The following is a 17199-nucleotide window of genomic DNA, read 5'->3' on the forward strand; positions in this document are numbered from 1 at the left end:
CAAGCAAACAAACAAGCAACCAAACAAGCAAACAACCAACCAAACAAACAAACAAACAAACAAACAAACAAACAAACAAACAAACAAACAAACAAACAAACAAACAAACAAACAAACAAACAAACAAACAAACAAACAAACAAACAAACAAACAAACAAACAAACAAACAAACAAACAAACAAACAAATAATAACAAATGCCATCTAACCAACCAAGGAAACAGATTGGTTATTAGCCAGCGCTGTGTTTGGCGTACACTCGACTGCTTTGTGCCTATTGTGGGGTAACCTCAGAACGGCGAGAAGCCGAAACAGCCTGTCAGAAGTCCCGAAAGCCATTTTTTTTTCTGCAAACGAAATATTGTGCCTCGACTTAATCTACGCGGGAACCGAAAACGAACCACGGTGCACGCGTATTGCGCAGAGAAAGAAAATGTAAAAAGACATTTTTGATGGTTCTGCTTGTTTTAACTTTCCGAGCCCCTCTCGACAAGCTTTCTGTTGATCTTCGAGCTCCAGGTCCAATTTGCTGTCATTGCTATTTTCTTTTCTTCGACGTTCACGTCTGCTTGTTACAAATAACGTTCTAAATTGGCGCAGGACGAAAAGAGAATTTTTTTCCCATTCACTCACTTCACCCCTTGGCTCCCTATAAAAATCAATAAATTATTAATAATAATAATAAAGGCAAGGTAAAATTTTGTGAGACCAGAGAGAGCAGGCCCGAAGTTTCTTACTTCCGCCCTGACTGCTCGGCGGTGAGGAACAGGATCGATAAGCTAGCGGTAGCGAGAAAGCAAGCACAAGCATACGCAGCATTACCCTGCTTCAACCCCCCCCCCCCCCCCCCCCCCGCCCTCACTCCCTCCTTGTGCTTCCGCTCCCGTTCCCTCCATCTTTTTTTTTCCTTTCCTACTTGTATGCACCCAGGACGCGAGCTGCTTCGTTTGCTGCGCTTCTCGTTGTTTCAAGTCGTAGTTACGGGTTGTTTCGCTGTAGTACGAAATATTTGGGTTCGATTTATGCGGTTTTACATTTAACGTTCACAGACAGACGGCTTGACGTCCCTGCGTTGGCTTTGTTGATGTTTCTTGTTGCTGCGCCGACGAGTACGAGCGAGTAGCAACAGACAACTTTAATTTCCTTTTTTTTTCTCCTTATGGCTAATGCAAGATCTCACAGAAGCACACGATATAGTTCATTCCGTGAGAAAGGAAAGTTTCGATTAGAGGCTACCGATGTGGAATAATCAAATTCTGGGGTTTTACGTGCCAAACCCACGATCTGATTCTGAGGCACACCGTATAGTGAGGGACTCCGGAATAATTTTGACCAGCTGAGGTTCTTTAACTTGCAACCAATGCATGGTATACGGGCGTTCTTGCCTTTCGCCCCCATCGAAATGCAGCCGCCGCGGCCAGGATTTGATCTCTCGATCTCGTGCTTAGCAGCTCAACCCCAAAGCCACAAGACCAAAACGGCGGGTCTGATTGGGAATCAAATACAACGAATATATGTGCGTCCTAAAACACAGTCTTGTTCGGCAAAATGCCAGAAAGCAGGCTCGTCAACGAGGCTTTTCGACAACGGCTTGCCTACAAGCTGTCTACGTAGCGACGCGCTAATGAAGTATCAAAGAACTCATCTCCCGTTCTTGTCCATCGGGTTCTGAGTTAACGCTTGTGGTAAAAATGGTGACCGACTGAAGCAAGCAATAAATAAGCGAAACCCGTTTTCTGAAATGTCCTTGCGCTGCTGTTGGTTGCGACTGGCTGCAGCAGTGACAGATACTTTTAGGCAAGAAAATGAAGTGTTCACGTTCAGGCGTTGTGTTTCCAGTTAAAAGAATTTGAATTATCACCACACTTCTTATAGGTTGGTTTTCAGGGAAACAATGCAGCATGTTTCCGACAAATCGTTTGTCTATAATGTCATCGCGGTTTTCCTCTTTCTTTTTACTAGCAACTGTTCACAGGTTTCATCAAAGCTCTCAGCCGAGATATTGAAGGGTATCGCAGGTCTCTGGTCCTTTCACTAAAGACTGTTCGCCACCCCTTCTCATTTCACAAATAAATTCCGAGTACAATAGAAGAAAAGAAAAGCAAAAAAGAGAAACAAATTCGACGCCACTGGCAGAGCGCTAATTTAAAATCTAATTGAAAAAAAGCTGGTTATCATAAGTTGTTGTTTATGCAAAAAAAAAAAAAAGCCGGGCACAGTGGTACATACCTAAACGGTAAATAAAAGAAAATAATGTAAATTAAAGACTCAGTTTAAAATAAATCGCAATTTTACTACCAGATTGGTGTGCTTTAGAGATACCTGTGAGCCGACATCATATGTTTATGTATTAAGTAGGAATTTACTTTTTCTTTTTTTTTTATCACGCAGGACAAAGGTGCGCATACTTGGTCAGTATCAAAGGGTTATATAAGCATGTTCGCTGGTACTTTCGTTCGGCGCAGTTGTAACGTTTGTATATACATATGCAAATATATTCGCCGAGATAATGATCAATCTAGCCGCCAGCAGCCCCGACAAACCCACGAAGGTAGAAAAAAAAAAGAATTCGCTTAAAAAGAAAAAAAATGAAAAACGAAAAAAAAAAAAACGTGAAGGCCGGCAGACAAACTCGGTCGCCTCTCCACGTTCTTTTACGCTGATCACGTTTAAATTGATAACGCATTCTCGTCTCTTTATTTGTTGTGTACAAGTGGCCCTCGTAGTGGCCGTATATCAAAGTATAGATGCAAAGTTGACGATATATTTGTTCGTTGCACGGCCTCGGTGCAGAAGCCTGTGTTAGCGCATAATTCATATGAACGATTTTCAAGTTTATCATTTTTTTTGCACAATTTTGTTTGCTTTTGGACTGTGCTGGGTAATTTTTTTCTTTTCTTAGCATTTTGTTGGGGCCTATAATTTTCCCCGCTCTTTGCCCCCTTTCTCTCGATTATCTATCTATACTCGCGGCCCGAAAAGTACCGCATAGAACTGCAGGTAGGTCTGCCGGGAATGTAGGTCGACCCCTGATACCGGAAGAGACAAAACGGTGGAAAAAAATTCATGAACCGAAAGTTCCTGAAATACTCACTTTTATTTACAGCATCGCCCGTCCGCCATCTCTCTAGTCCGCGTGTCCGTTTTGCGCATGAACTAAATCGCATGCGACCAGCAGAGGTCTCAATCGTCGGAGCTATTGCCACTTTCATCGGACGGTGAGTGCTTCCTGCTTTCCGCTTGTCGCAGAGCTTCGTCATCGGTTCCGTAGAGGGCACGGCTGATAGAGCACTCTTCTCAAACGCCGAACTGGCGCTGAGCATGACCCTCGGCAACTTCCAGAACTTGCATTCCGAAAGCCGCTAAAAAGTCTTGAACGACACACCACCCAGCACAAAAGCCACACCGACCCCATAACGACACAGAAACGGCGCCGGGAGCCGACCACGCGACAAAACGTGGTTACAACACGATCGGATGTGGATATGGCGGTGGCTATGCGTTCGCGAACGCCGACGCCACAGGTTGCCAGACGATGACTCACAATGTGTTAAAGACCATTACATAAAACGAGGGGCGACTTTAGCTGTTTCTTTTTTTTTTGCGGGGAAAGATATCGGCCGATATTCTGGTTTGTACACGTTGTGCCCCGTCTTGTGAAACAAATTTCGAAACAGATATTGTTACTATATACAGGTTTGCATCTCAGCGTTATGGTTTCGCGCTCATTACATTACTACACAACACCATATCTTGCCATACCATACCGTACCATACCATATCATACCATACCATACCATACCTTACCATACCATACCATATCATACCCTAAATGATAGATTATGGGAGCATATTAACAAAGTAAAGAACGTGGCGAAATACGGTTTTATTGCCCTGCATTTACAAAGATGCAACAGCCAACCACGATTAAAAGAAACCGTTATCATGAGTGAAGCAAGCGCGAAATGACGCGCTTTATTATGAAATCTAGGAACAACATAGCAACGATTGGTGATACATGCGTCAGTAAGCCATAATTTTTTTGTCAGTAAAAGAGCTCGATCACCTTTGTTCGCGTTGAAAGTTTACCTTTCTAACAATCAGTGTGGCCACAAAAGTGTCTGCATGTGAATGTGGCTTTCTTGTTTTTTTATTTTTATGGACCAACGGCACACGTGTCCTATGATGTTTAGAGGAACCTCACGTGCGGGAACTGGAAATAAATGTGCTGTTGAACGTTATCGCTTTGTGTTTGTTTAATGTGCATCTACGTGTTCCTGTCGTTCCGCCTGCTCTATAACAAAGAAGATTGTAATTATTCCATCATAAATTAAATATTATATATATTTCATTACAACGCACAACACTGAATACCACAACCACTCTAATTTTAGGTGCCTCAACTGTGCACGCTAGCAACATATAGATTAACTGTCGAGCTAGAGTTCCGCTCTCTCATGAAATATTTATTGCAGGCAGGAAGTAGAGAGGGATCAGACTTTTCACTGGATGGAGAGAGAGCTTGCGTGAAGCTCGTTGTTACAGGCACATGATTTTCTCGCATGTACAAGTAACACGGACAAGGCAGAAGTAAAGGCAGGTGAACGTGTATGAAATGGAGGGGAAAGTGTGCTTGAACTGCCTCCCTTGTTTGCAGGATTCTTTATAACATGTGTTGAGGGATACATCTGCTCAAGACTTGACCTCCTCTGGCGGAAGGGATCGGAAAGGGGGGTGTCAGGGTCGAGGTACTTAGGTGGTAGGGTGGTAATGCCAGGTGCTTGGTGTCTTTGCTCGTGCCTTATGTTAGAGCTATCTTTGCTCAAAATGCTAGAACGATACCGACACGTTTATCAGGATTCTGGATTCAACTTAGAACGGGCGGCAATTGTCACCGTGGTTTTTAGAGGAACTTGCACACAATCTAAGTAAGTTTTGGTCCATTCATCGCTATTGTCGCCAGCCCCTCCCCCCCCCCCCCTTCCCTCTATCTCCCCCTCCCCCTAATCGCTGTCGGGAAATGGTGCATTTTCATCTCATACTGTGTGTTGTGCCGGGTATGGCATTCCGCGTGGCGTTTGGTTCCTTTAACTTCTGGACTTCTTCTCCACCATTTACTGTTTCGCCTAGCAAAGATAATCGCACTTCCGAGGACGCCGTAAACGCAAAAGAAAGGTGTCAGCGCAGTACCATTTTGAAAAATTCACGTCGCAGTGTTATCGCAGGGTTTGCGAAAGCTTTCGTGAAAAATAAGGCTGCTTTACGAGGCTCGAAGTAAATATGAGTAAACTTGAAAACGATAGCACAAATGAGAGAAGAACGAATAAAAATACTTGTCCCGAAATGGCGCTTTCCTGATCCCCACAGCTAAAGGTTTAAACCTCCCTCAATCACGCGCTGGCATCGTCGTTGATCTCGCCATTACTCAAAGAACTTTTCCCCCAGCGTCCACGTTCATCCAACTTCATGACTGCCGGCCACTCCACCCTTCTGCCGGACTTGCGGCGCTAGGCCTCTGCAAAGCACCCTCGATCGCTCTTTCCGACGAGAGGGCAGTAGGGTGAGGAAGAAGGTAGCGCTGTAGTGGAAAGCTTAGTCTGCTTACTGATTTGGAACATGAGCAAATCACGCACACTACGTAAAGGTTCGCCGGGAAAGAGAACTCAAATACAATGCAGTTTCCCTTTGGCCCCCTACCTCTTTTCCATTTTCTTTCTCTGATGAGTTTTTGTAGCCATTATTGTACGGAAAAAATGTCTCTCATGTTGTGTTACCATAAGCGCATTAACAGCCTGTCGTCACTAAAGTCCCTAGATATTTTTTGCTTTCTTTAAGTAGCGACAAGCTTTGAAGCACCGCCGACGAATCTAATCGGGCGGCGCTCATTCCGGCAGCCATGTTCTTCCTAACGCTGTTCCCTCGCAATCATTTGCACGCTGCTGTGAGCAGCGTAGATAGCAGCGGCCGTTGACGGTCGCATGCTATCTAGGAAGATAATGGTGGACGACGGAGTAGATGTCGCTACTTAAAAAAGACCAGGAAATCTAGGGTCTTTAGTCGCCACCGACGATTGTTTCTGACAAATGAGCATAATTATTGAATTGTAAGTAAACCGAAATAGAGAGAGAAAAAATTCAGGAGAGATAGGACTATGGTTAGATGCCTATATATGCTGGACTTAGACATATGAAAAGAGAAGGCCAAAACAGGAAGTGGACAATTAGTGCGCCTGCGCATGCACTCAGTGTTTAGCCTCTGGACAGCAACTCTGGCAGTCCATGAACAACAACAGCGCTCTTTAGCCTCCTTCCTGCAGAAGTATGGCAGAATGAAGGGCAAAAATTAAGTGCGGGAACTGGAGCTGTGGCAAACAAGGTGCTGAGTAGTTTACCTGCATCAACAGGCGTTACAACAAGCTCTGGTTTTCTGAGAAGGCAATCAAATTGTCTGCTTAACAAATAACAATCAATCACAGAACCTAAAAATCTTCATAAGACAGCTAAACTGCGTTTTCTTTCCCATAAGGTAACTAAATATTTTTTTTTTATTGTGAACCGTACTCTTTTTTTGGAGCTGGCGGGCATTTTTAACCCAGTCATGCTGCAGAAAACACGATGTGACGTGTCCGCACACGATAGGGACGGCGGAAGCAACGCATCCGGCGATATAGCACCTCGTGGTCTCACATGGCACTAAGTCAGACAGATGGGCGTCGCCCCATTTGTGTGGCAGCCGCAAGGGTGCGGGTAAATCGTTCTATCTCCTTGCGTTGTCTTTGTGTCCACCGTGTAGTGGATCGTCTCTGTCGGGCACTGCCCCGCCCTTCTCGTGTCCCCACACCGAAAGGTGTATGGCCCTGCGTGATAAGCCGACCAATGTGAAACGAGCCCTAATATGGAAATATGAGCCTGGCTCAGCTTAGCAAGATCTCATTGAGCGCCGGTGGTTGGCGGAAGAATTGTTGCCGTAGACGTGTGCTTTGTCTTTGCAACTTTTCAACGCTTCTTTATTTTTGATTTTGTTTAAAATACCTCCATCATTCTATTTCGATGGCGTTTGGCTGAAAGTGAGTCTTCGTTCTTTTTTTTTTTAGATTCCATGTTTTTATTATCATTTCAATTGAAAGGCCCAGTTTCTCATCAGGATGGTGAATCGGCGAGCTGGAACTTATTCATGGTAGTAGCTCGTGGTAAAACGAGGACACAGAAAAGAAATAGATGGGACAAGCACAGTCTTTCAACTGAACTTGACTGGAAGCTAAACTTGAAATAAATAGAAGGAAGAACAACAAAACAAAACAATCAAGACCACTAGCCACAGTGACACATCAGTGTAGGTCAGTCAAATAGAAGATTACACAGGCGAGTTACGAAGTGTCGAGAATTTACATCCCTCTTCTTGTCAATGTGGTAGATGGCTGGCTAACACATACGCTTTTCATTACACACACGAACATCAAGGGGCCAATTATCACTGAAATTGCGTAAGATTTTCCGGGAATGGTAAAGCAGAGTGAAAAAAAAATGAAATGGTCAAAAGGAAGACGTAAGACGCAAACACGTCTTCATTTCGCCCATGTTTCTTGCGCTGCTTAACCATTTCTTATGTCAAACCAATAATGTCAATGGCTCGCAAGTCTGATGTTTGCTTCAGTCTTGTTCGCCCTTTACGAACAGTTTTCCGTATTCAACGCAGCCTTTGCTGGTTTCTCACATAAGCATTAGTTTTTATTCGCTACGAAAAAGAAATCTGTTCGTCTTACGAATGCCACCGAAACGAACATAAAGCAAACTCTCGTTATCTCGGCTAAATGTAGAATAAAATTTAATGAATGTGGAAGAAAGGCCCACTCTTAGCGAGCTGCAATAGCAGGCGTAAAGGAAATGCAATCAATAAGGGTTGTAAATTTTTCGGGGACCGCAAAATTTTGTAAAAAAAGAAAAGAAGCCACCGGGAACATTAAAATGTGGCCCGGCCCAAATGTTGCCTTAAAACCCGTGCGGGATCATCCCTGTATAAAGAAAACCGGTTCCGAGGTAGCTACACAACGGAGCGGTTATACAAACAAAACAAAAAGGACGAAGTTCAGGCCATAATCTTTGTTCAGTAGTATTTTAAAAGACGAAAAAAAAAAGGAGTGTACCCCCCCCCCCCCCCCCACACACACACACACACACACACACAAACACTTGCTCGAAGAAACCAAAAGTCTTCTTCCGCATACGCGAGAACTTAGTGTGGGCGGCCTACAATTTAGATAAGAGAAAAGGAATTGCTGCTGAAAAGCTCCTTTGTATCCTTTATTTTTTAATGCGAGTTAAATATCAACCGTGCAGTTGTACTAAACAAGAATAAAAGAACACAGATTAGAGTTGACTAGCGGCTTGCGGGCTGGTATGCAGAAAGATGACGCTGCCACTTCGCACAAGGTATAAACTCGTTGAATATCCCGTGCGCTCGTAATGATAAGTACGTCCGAAACTAACTTCCATCGGGGTCCCCGCCTCTGAGCGTGCTCTTTGACATGCAAATGGGATGGCTTTTTAGCGGGAGAAAGAGGTCGCGCGAGAGAAACATGATGTATAAAGAGCAAAAAAAAAAAAAAGTGCGCTGAAGCGGAGGTGTGTTGAAAGGACCCGGAAGCTCGTACTATATACTTTAAAGAAAACTGCAGTTTGTGCATGAGTCAACGCCATTGAAGTGCTCGTCCAATCGCCCCACCATAGTACCCTACAGGAGGTGATCTGTAATATGTTGCTGCTGCTCTTAACCGTTGATAGCGCGGCTTCGCACAAGCCGCCTTTAATTTTGCGGCCTTTGTTTTGAGAGAGCGCCTGTACTGCTTGCCCGATCTGCCGTCAGTGGCTCAGTAACGTACGACAGCAAGACAGGAAATGAATGATTGTTGCTGCACAATTGTTTACAGGTGCTGCTTTTTAAGTCTATGGGGAGTTTGCAGCCGGAATAGATCTCAGGTAAAGAAGAAGAGTTCTCATTCTAATATTGTTACACTGGTGAAAGGTGTTCATTACTTGAAAGACGCGGTAGCGTACACAAGACGGGGCGGAGACACCGAAAGGTCTCTCCTCCTTTCCTTCTGTTTTTTTAACCCTGTCAGACGCCACTTTATCCGTTTCATTGAAAACTTGCTTTCACCACGTTTCATGCAGCTTGAGAGTCGTAGAAAGTGTGCAGCTGCAGAAATGATTAAGAATTTTAACGCGATAGCGCTTAGGGCCCCGTGTCGCAGAAAATCCGGCGTCGGCAACCGGAGTGTGATCGCGGGTGGCGGAGAAAATCATGCAACCGCATCGACCGCGCAGGCCCTCCACGTGGTGCAAGGTTTTGGTGAACAAAAATTGAATTTCTCCCAGTGAAATCTGTCAGAAAAATGGTAAAGTACGACTTTACCATTCGGCGTCGGATTCCCCGTCGGATTGTTTACCAATCGGCCTCGGATGTACAAGAAAACCTATTTCTGCTACGAGGAAACTCAAACACAAACCCCTTTTCCAGCATTTCTACCAGACCTGCACACGTCGGGGCAATAGCAACCAGTTATTAATATAATAAAAACAGTTTATTATAAGACCACTTATATTTCTCCTGGAAAAACGTGTTTCCCGCAATGCAATTCAGTGTAAAAGTGAAACCGACTTTAAGTGGATCGGTGTAAGCTTGGTCTTTGTAAGCTGGTTTTCCCACGTTCAGTGTTGCAGTGAATGAAGCCTACTTGCAGTATGCGAACGATGCGATGCGAATGGGTCCGGATAACGCTATCGCGTTCTACTCTTAAAGGCGAAGCTTAAGCGTCCTCCAATTTTCAATTGTTTAGTAAGCTGTTTAGTAAGTTTACGTTCCTCACCACAGGAACGTAAAATATGAGAGCATCAACTATTTTTCGTGTTTTGAAAAGCTTGAAAAGCTGTTATCCAGCCAGATGAAAATTATGCTTGGTGCATGACAATGTGAAAAACTTTGAAAGAAGTGAATCCGCTACATAGAACGTACTGATACCGAGTAAAAACAACCAACCATCTACCTCCGCAGTCATTTTGGTAAAACGTTTTACGCATGTTACTCAACATTGCAGCACATTTCCAGTCAGAATTGTTTCAAGATGTATGCGAAATATTTTAAATTTCATTACTTTTATCAGTGCTTTGCTGTTGATGCACTATCTTGCTGTCTGTACACAATTGTGTACATAGCGGCTGAAAGGGTTAAGCTGATCTCAAGATACCTCCCTTAACAACCGTGCCCCGGCATTTTTCCACGCGCAGAAGAAGCCCGCTGAGTGTGTGAAGGGGTGTCGCGTTTAGTGTAGTTCTTCAGGCGGGCCACATGCGTCACTTGTGATTTTGCTGAGCGGTGGCCACTGGTCGCGATGCATGCGATAGTATAGTTCACTTCACTCAGGCGCTCGATCACCACGAAGGGCCATGCATAGCGTGTGTTTCACACTAACTGAGCGGACACTATATATTATGTAACATGTATGTTACATAATATATAGCGTATTACAACATGTATCGCAAGGTTGCTTGTTTTCATTTCGTTTCTTTCACGGTGTGTGTGTCTGAATATATGTGCTTTATACACAGTTGACCACGTAATGGTCAAACGAGCCCTGAAACGTACTCTGGACTTAAGACCGTAAATCGGCTTCATAGCCGCTTTACGGCATCTTAGCCGAGAGGACATTCCAGTGTACTGTCAGGTAAATAAATCTAATTCTGATATAAACTTGTTTCTGATGTTTCCTTTGCCTACAAACACCAGTGTATTCATGTACTGTATGTTTGCTAAATGTAGCATTGGCAGGCACCCGAACTGACAACCGTGCGGACAAACACAGACTAAGAATGGTGCCAGTTTGAAACTTCTAAATCAGGCAGAAGAGCCCCCATCCACTTCCTATCCCAGTTGGTGTCACGAAATAATGCGACACGTTCCACTTTTTCTAGTTTGAATTTCGAAGTTAAGTGATTCCCAAGACAAAACAGGGAAAAAGAACTTCAGAGCAAGAAGCCCCAAGAGGTGGCTTGAAAGGTACCCGGAAATGTAGGTATACCCAGGGAAGTACCACGAAAGGTAATAACTACCACAAAATGCAAGAGGTACTACAAAATGGAGACATACTCCTAAAGGTACCCTTCCTTCCGGCTGAGCTGTTTGTTAAATCGCATTACCTTCAATTCTTCCTTCCAAATTCAACTATGTTGACTTTGTTGTCAAGCATTTACGAAAATAAATACTGGGCTATGTGGATCAAAAATGGTATACCTCGACTGCTACTGCGTAGGTAGTCCTTAGGGTATCACCGTAGGGTGTAACGTAGTTTTGTTTTGCTATTGCCACATTGTAGTGATAATGAAGAATTTAGCACTGTCTAAAGCCTGAGTTGAACAAATAACTCTTTGTATTCAGCGAACTTGTGCCGAGAGAAACAGGGAAGAACGATAGCGGCCAGCACAGTTGATAAATTCTTCATCATGATGACAACGTGACAATCTAAAAACAAAACGACGCCCGCCACCCCCACCGGCTATCAAACTCATGCTATAGTCGCAATGTACAGCTGGACACGCCAGCCACTCACGTACCGCGCGACATTAGCACTTAGCAATGTGCGCGTTTTTTTTGTCCTCCACGCAGACTCTGAGAGAGGTGAACTCTCTGCATTTGTTTTAGATGGCACAGCAGGTAATATAGTAGTGGACGGAAAGCATATTGCGTAAAATAGCTGAAATCAAGACGCAAGCGTCATTATGACATTGAACATGGTTGTTAGTCGTCGAATCGGAACCTGCTGGTCAAGAAAGTGTGCTATTTGTACGTGTATCACTGTGCATCCCAGAGTGATCGCGTACATTCTAGAAGGTACAACACTACGTTGTCGTCGCATGCGAAATCTAATTAGACAACGTTCTTTCTCTAGATACTCAGCAACAGCATTCAAGGAATTTCGGGTACACAAAGGCGCTTCCAGCGGCCAGCGATAGCTGGATATCAGGAATAGCCCGGCGAAGAATGGTCACCGGCAAAACGCTTATCAATATACGCGTGACAATGTGGTGAAGGCTAAACTAGCGATGAGGGCGGGGCCTGATTAAGAGTGCGCGATGAAGATAGTGTAGTGACGACGACGTACAGCGAAACGAATGGACGGAGAGACACAGCAAACCCATTTTCCTGTTATTAGCGGTTGTCTCAGTAAGATGCACGAAAGTGACCGCTTTTCATGGCGGCACGTTTCCGCACAAGTATTACACCGAAATAGCCGTGTGTTCTTGGCTGTACACGTCCAGCAAAGTGAGTGCACTTACAGAGCTATGCAATGAAAAAAATTAAATAAAACCGATAAAACAAAACGCTAATGAAGGAAAGAGACTAAAGGACTGTTTCGCCTCCATAAAAATATGAGCCAAGTACATTCGCTTACCTGACAACTCTCCCAATTTTTGGGGGGCACTCCCGAATTCCAAACAATCCTCCGGATTGTACTGACACCGCCACAAATCTTACGAAAAGCGGCCACAGCCTCACAGCGAAAGGAAAAGATGAGTCATGCAGCAAAGGTGCATCGTTCGTATTTGGCATTACACGCGCGGTAGGCAGCCGAAATGAGATTCCAATCTAAGCGAGCTCTGCGTAGGCAATATAGGCCAGACTTAGTTCCCTTCAAATTGAGGCATGCAACGCATGCCTCTATAAGGTATAAGGTATAATATGCTTAGCACAATGGCGGGTTTCTTTAAATCAGCTTTGCCACTGTAGTGCTAAGTTACGCGATGAAATATATTAGGCAAGAAAACGGGCTACCTTTACGAGACATGGAACGTGTTCATTAATTATACGGGCGCGCACCCGCCGTCTCGGGTCGCAGTACTAGTGCCGAGGCGTCTGATAACTGTACTGGCAGCCACTCAGAGCTGTTTCTGACGCTGCGGTGGCAGAAAAAGAGCGAAATAGGTATTTTTTTCTTTTATTCTTCTCCCTCCCACCCTCTAGCCCCTTTCTCATTTCCTATGCGAATGACCCGAATTCCGTTGTCCCCGTGTTATCAGGTATGCCTTCGGTGCCGAACGGCACATAGGGAGACAGCGGTGAAGAGGAAATGTCACAAGAAAAAATGAATTAAAGGAGGATCGATCCCGAGCATGCATAAACATAAAAAAATGCACCAAAAATAACGGAAGTTTTGACGCCCTGCCCATGCATGAGACGGAAGCTTAAAGGAAACCGCAGATAAGGACGGCAACGTCTCGCTATTTAATTTTGCTTTCTTATTTTTATTGTGACAACCTTTTCTTTGCATTCACAGGCCTGCAAACGGGTGCATCCCTGTTATGCATTCATGGTGGAAGCGAGACTACTCTGTGGAGTTTAGAAGGAGTGTATAAACTGGGAGCTATACGAAATAAAGAATGACAGGTGCAGACAAAACGTAAGGAATCAATGGCACGCAGTCACAGGCAATAAATGAAAAAAAATCCTCTCTATTCGACAGTCAGCCCTCTAGAGATCTGCTTTATGCAGTAAAAACTGACACCAATATTCGGCGGAGTGCATTCAAATCAATAGCATCTGCCGACACATTTCAACGTTATGAATTAAGCCTGCACCGGCTCGAAACCTTTGCAGCAAGGTCTTTGTAGGCTTCCTATCTGTTACGGATACAAGGTCAGTTCACTCGAAAAAAAAAAAAAAAAAACTTGGAGAACGCTTACGCTTCGCCTTTAAAGAAGGGGTTGATACACCCAATTTTGAGGTGATAAAAAGCCTGCCGTAGGCTTCCTCTGTATGTAAACACACTCAACATGAAGTGTTGGACACAGCAAACATTTAAAATATATTTTAATTCGGTTCTATAGGGTGCCTAAATGCTCGTTCTCGTGATTGATACCTATCACTAGCACGATTGAGACCGACGTCACTGTGCTGGAATCGTAGCGCGTTTTAGTGACGTCATACCACATTAGAGTGACATACGATGAGCAGTGACCCACAGCACCGGGCAAGCCTAGGGAGCCTCGAGTAAGAGTTTGAATCGGAGCCATCGTAGCTAGCCATTACAACTGTCAGCGTGGTTTTGTTTGCCTGCGCCGCTACAGAACGTGTGTGCGAGAGCCGACGATGCAGCAGTGCGTGCGTCACATCGTTGTGGGCCCACGTGACCAAGCCTCCTAGACAGTGACGTCAAACGGAGACGTCCGACTCGGCGCCCATAAACCGAAACTGAAAATCGTTTACATAAACAATGCGATCTTCATTTATTTACCCAGAATATATGTATCTTCGAGCATGTATCATGCTTCCTGAAGCGATAAGAAACGTTTGAAACAAAGAGTGCTCAATCCACAAATTTAATGTCTCAACCCCTCCAAGAGTGGAACGCAATAGCATTCAAAGAACCCTAACTGCTTTTCACGGTTCCCGACCACTACAGCTTATGTAATCCCTAATGTTTACCAGGAAACGCTTGCGGCGAACGCTATGCCCAAAGGCGAGCTTTCTGGTAGAAACGCGACCTCTTGTGGGGGAGCTTATCCCGTAAAAAAAAAAAAAAAATACATTTTCAGGCTCCTGTTATTGTTCGAACTTTTAATATTTCGCTCTGAGAAGATTTGCAATAAAAGTAATTCGTTGTCGGTGTTTTGTCTCATGACATTTGTTTGTGGGCTGTTATTCTCGAAATTTTGAGGAATAAGTTTTTCAAGAATGTAAGACAAGGTACCAACAACCTTGCTGATAGAATGGCGTGACAATGTAACCCACATATACCGCAGGTCATATAGCAAGGCATGTCCTATCCATATACCTAAATATATACGGAAATTATCGCTGACGGACAACGAAGTCGATATCGGATTTTCTGCGACCCAGCGCACTTAAAATTATACGATAGCTTAACGCTATCGTATAATTTTAAAAATCCTAAGCTATCCTAAAAATCCTAAGTTAAGCTATCGTATAATTTTAAGTGCGCTGGGTCGTTAGCTGATGTCGAGTTGCCACGGCACTGGCTGCTCGAGGCACTTTGCGTGTTTATTCGCGTGCTTCTTTCACGCTCGGAAAACATTTTTATGTAGCACATATTGAGCAACGGAAAGCTGTATCCGGACTTTTCCATGTTGCTCTACAATTTTTTCATTGACACTTTTCATCTAATAATAATATTCGAGAAGTTGATTTATTTATTAAGACTATTGATGCAATTAGACGGAATGGAAATATAATCAGTATCTCCAAGCGACGGCAAACAACATTGAATCGGTTTACTCCAGCTAGGTGGTATTTGCATATATTTAAATCTCGGTGCATGATAGTTGGGACACCCTGTATATAGTGGTTCTGAGGAAGGAAGAAGATGCTATTTTCTGCTACCCGTAAGGGAGCTCGGTTCAGCGTCAAGTGCGGGTGCCGCCGTCTCGCTCACGGAAGCCGCTCTCTCACCCCACTGGGCTTATAGCTGCTGCTTCCTCGGTCTCTCGTAGCGCAGGACGTCGGTGGCATGCGGTGTTAGCAGCGCAGGCTGCTGCTACTGCTGCTGCTGCTGCTTGCTGGCTCGGGCAGCATGCTACATTACGGGCAGCGGAAAACTCGAAGGACCGCTCAGCGCCGTTTAGTTGGACATTACATATTTCGCATTCGCAACTCATAAGTAGTGCTTAGGTGTCATCCGATTCTTTTCTCATCAGATTCTAGGCTAGGTGTAGCAGAAGACACGGTAGCGGATCACAACGCAGAAGCGCCGGAACTGTTGACATATTACTTATCAGAAAGCGACTACAAACTCGGTAACGATAACGCCTCGTTTCTTCAGCAATACTTTGGTCACTTTGGATATCAGTTAAACAAAAGCTGTTTTCATAATTCCTCCATATTTTACACACTCAAATTAGCTGACCTGTTTCAGAGCAATTTAAGAGAGCATGCTTCCTTTCTATTGCGATTTCATAATTGGTCGAGAAGCTGACAAAATGTCTAGCTTTATGACTGCAAATCAAGTAGCTAAAACGAAACTGAACAGTCGTATAGCTCCGAACGGTGATTGAAAATCTTTCATCGCCCCTCATGGCATCCAATGAGGTGCGATTATCTTAGCTAGCTGACCCAAAGCTGTGGCTCAAGTGGATGGCAGAAACTACGAGAGAATCTGCTATGCTTTCCGCCAGGCTGAGCAGCGCACACAGCCTTCTCGCTGGTTTCGTTCTTCACTTGAGGCCAGCGCATCGCGAGAAGGGCGCTTGCACTCACGACCTACGAGTGCTCCGTGCTCCAACACCATGATCTAACACATCCACGTAAAATCATCACTAGTGTTGTCGGTAATGCTGGCTCCAGGAAACTGGCTTATGTAGCGCTGTATTTCGAGCCACAAATTAGTGCCAGATACCGCAGATCTGTTCTTCCTAATATATATATATATATATACCCAGACACAATACCTGTATATATAATGTCAGTGATTGGATACTCATGAAGTATACTGGCCTGTTAATATACGTTCACAATATATTCAACGGTTTCATTAAAGACGTGCAACACCTGTATTGTCGTACCATAGGTTTTGCCAGAAGTTTCGTGAGTTACAGCGAAAAAGTAAGTTGCATTACAGAGTACCAAGCAAAAAAAAGTAATTTAGTAGAGTACTGGATATAGGATTTCAAAAAGTACTTGAACACAATACTAATTACTAGAAAAAGTCAATCATTACTTGTCAATTACATTCAAGTGAGTTGCAAATCCGGCATCCTAGAGGGCAGTCGTACAGTGAAACATTACATAAGTGGCATGCTCGCGCGGTTTTAAATGTGTAAATATTTGTATGCCTACCCAACGAGGAAAGCCGTCTGTCCGTCCGTCCGCCCATCACGTAAGACGATCGCTTTCAAGATAGGGCCGAAGCAGCGAGCTAATTGACCTTCGTGCTGTCTCTCGCTTCAACGCGAACTAAGCGGCGAGAACACAACGCACACGAAGCTATCAGCACGCGGCGCACTCTGTCCTCATCACAGATCGCAGTGAAGATAGGGCCCGCGCCGTACGCAGCCGCCGCCGGAGTATACGGTTGATCACTGACGATAATGGTTCGCATCGAGAGGAGGCAGCGTCATCGACCACGTCTACGTACGAGATCTGCCAAACGTGACACTGTTCAATTACGTCACGTACTACAACACGCATCGTCCA

This window comes from Dermacentor silvarum, chromosome 4 (assembly GCF_013339745.2).
Source record: "Dermacentor silvarum isolate Dsil-2018 chromosome 4, BIME_Dsil_1.4, whole genome shotgun sequence".
NCBI classification, from domain to species: Eukaryota; Metazoa; Arthropoda; class Arachnida; order Ixodida; family Ixodidae; genus Dermacentor; species Dermacentor silvarum.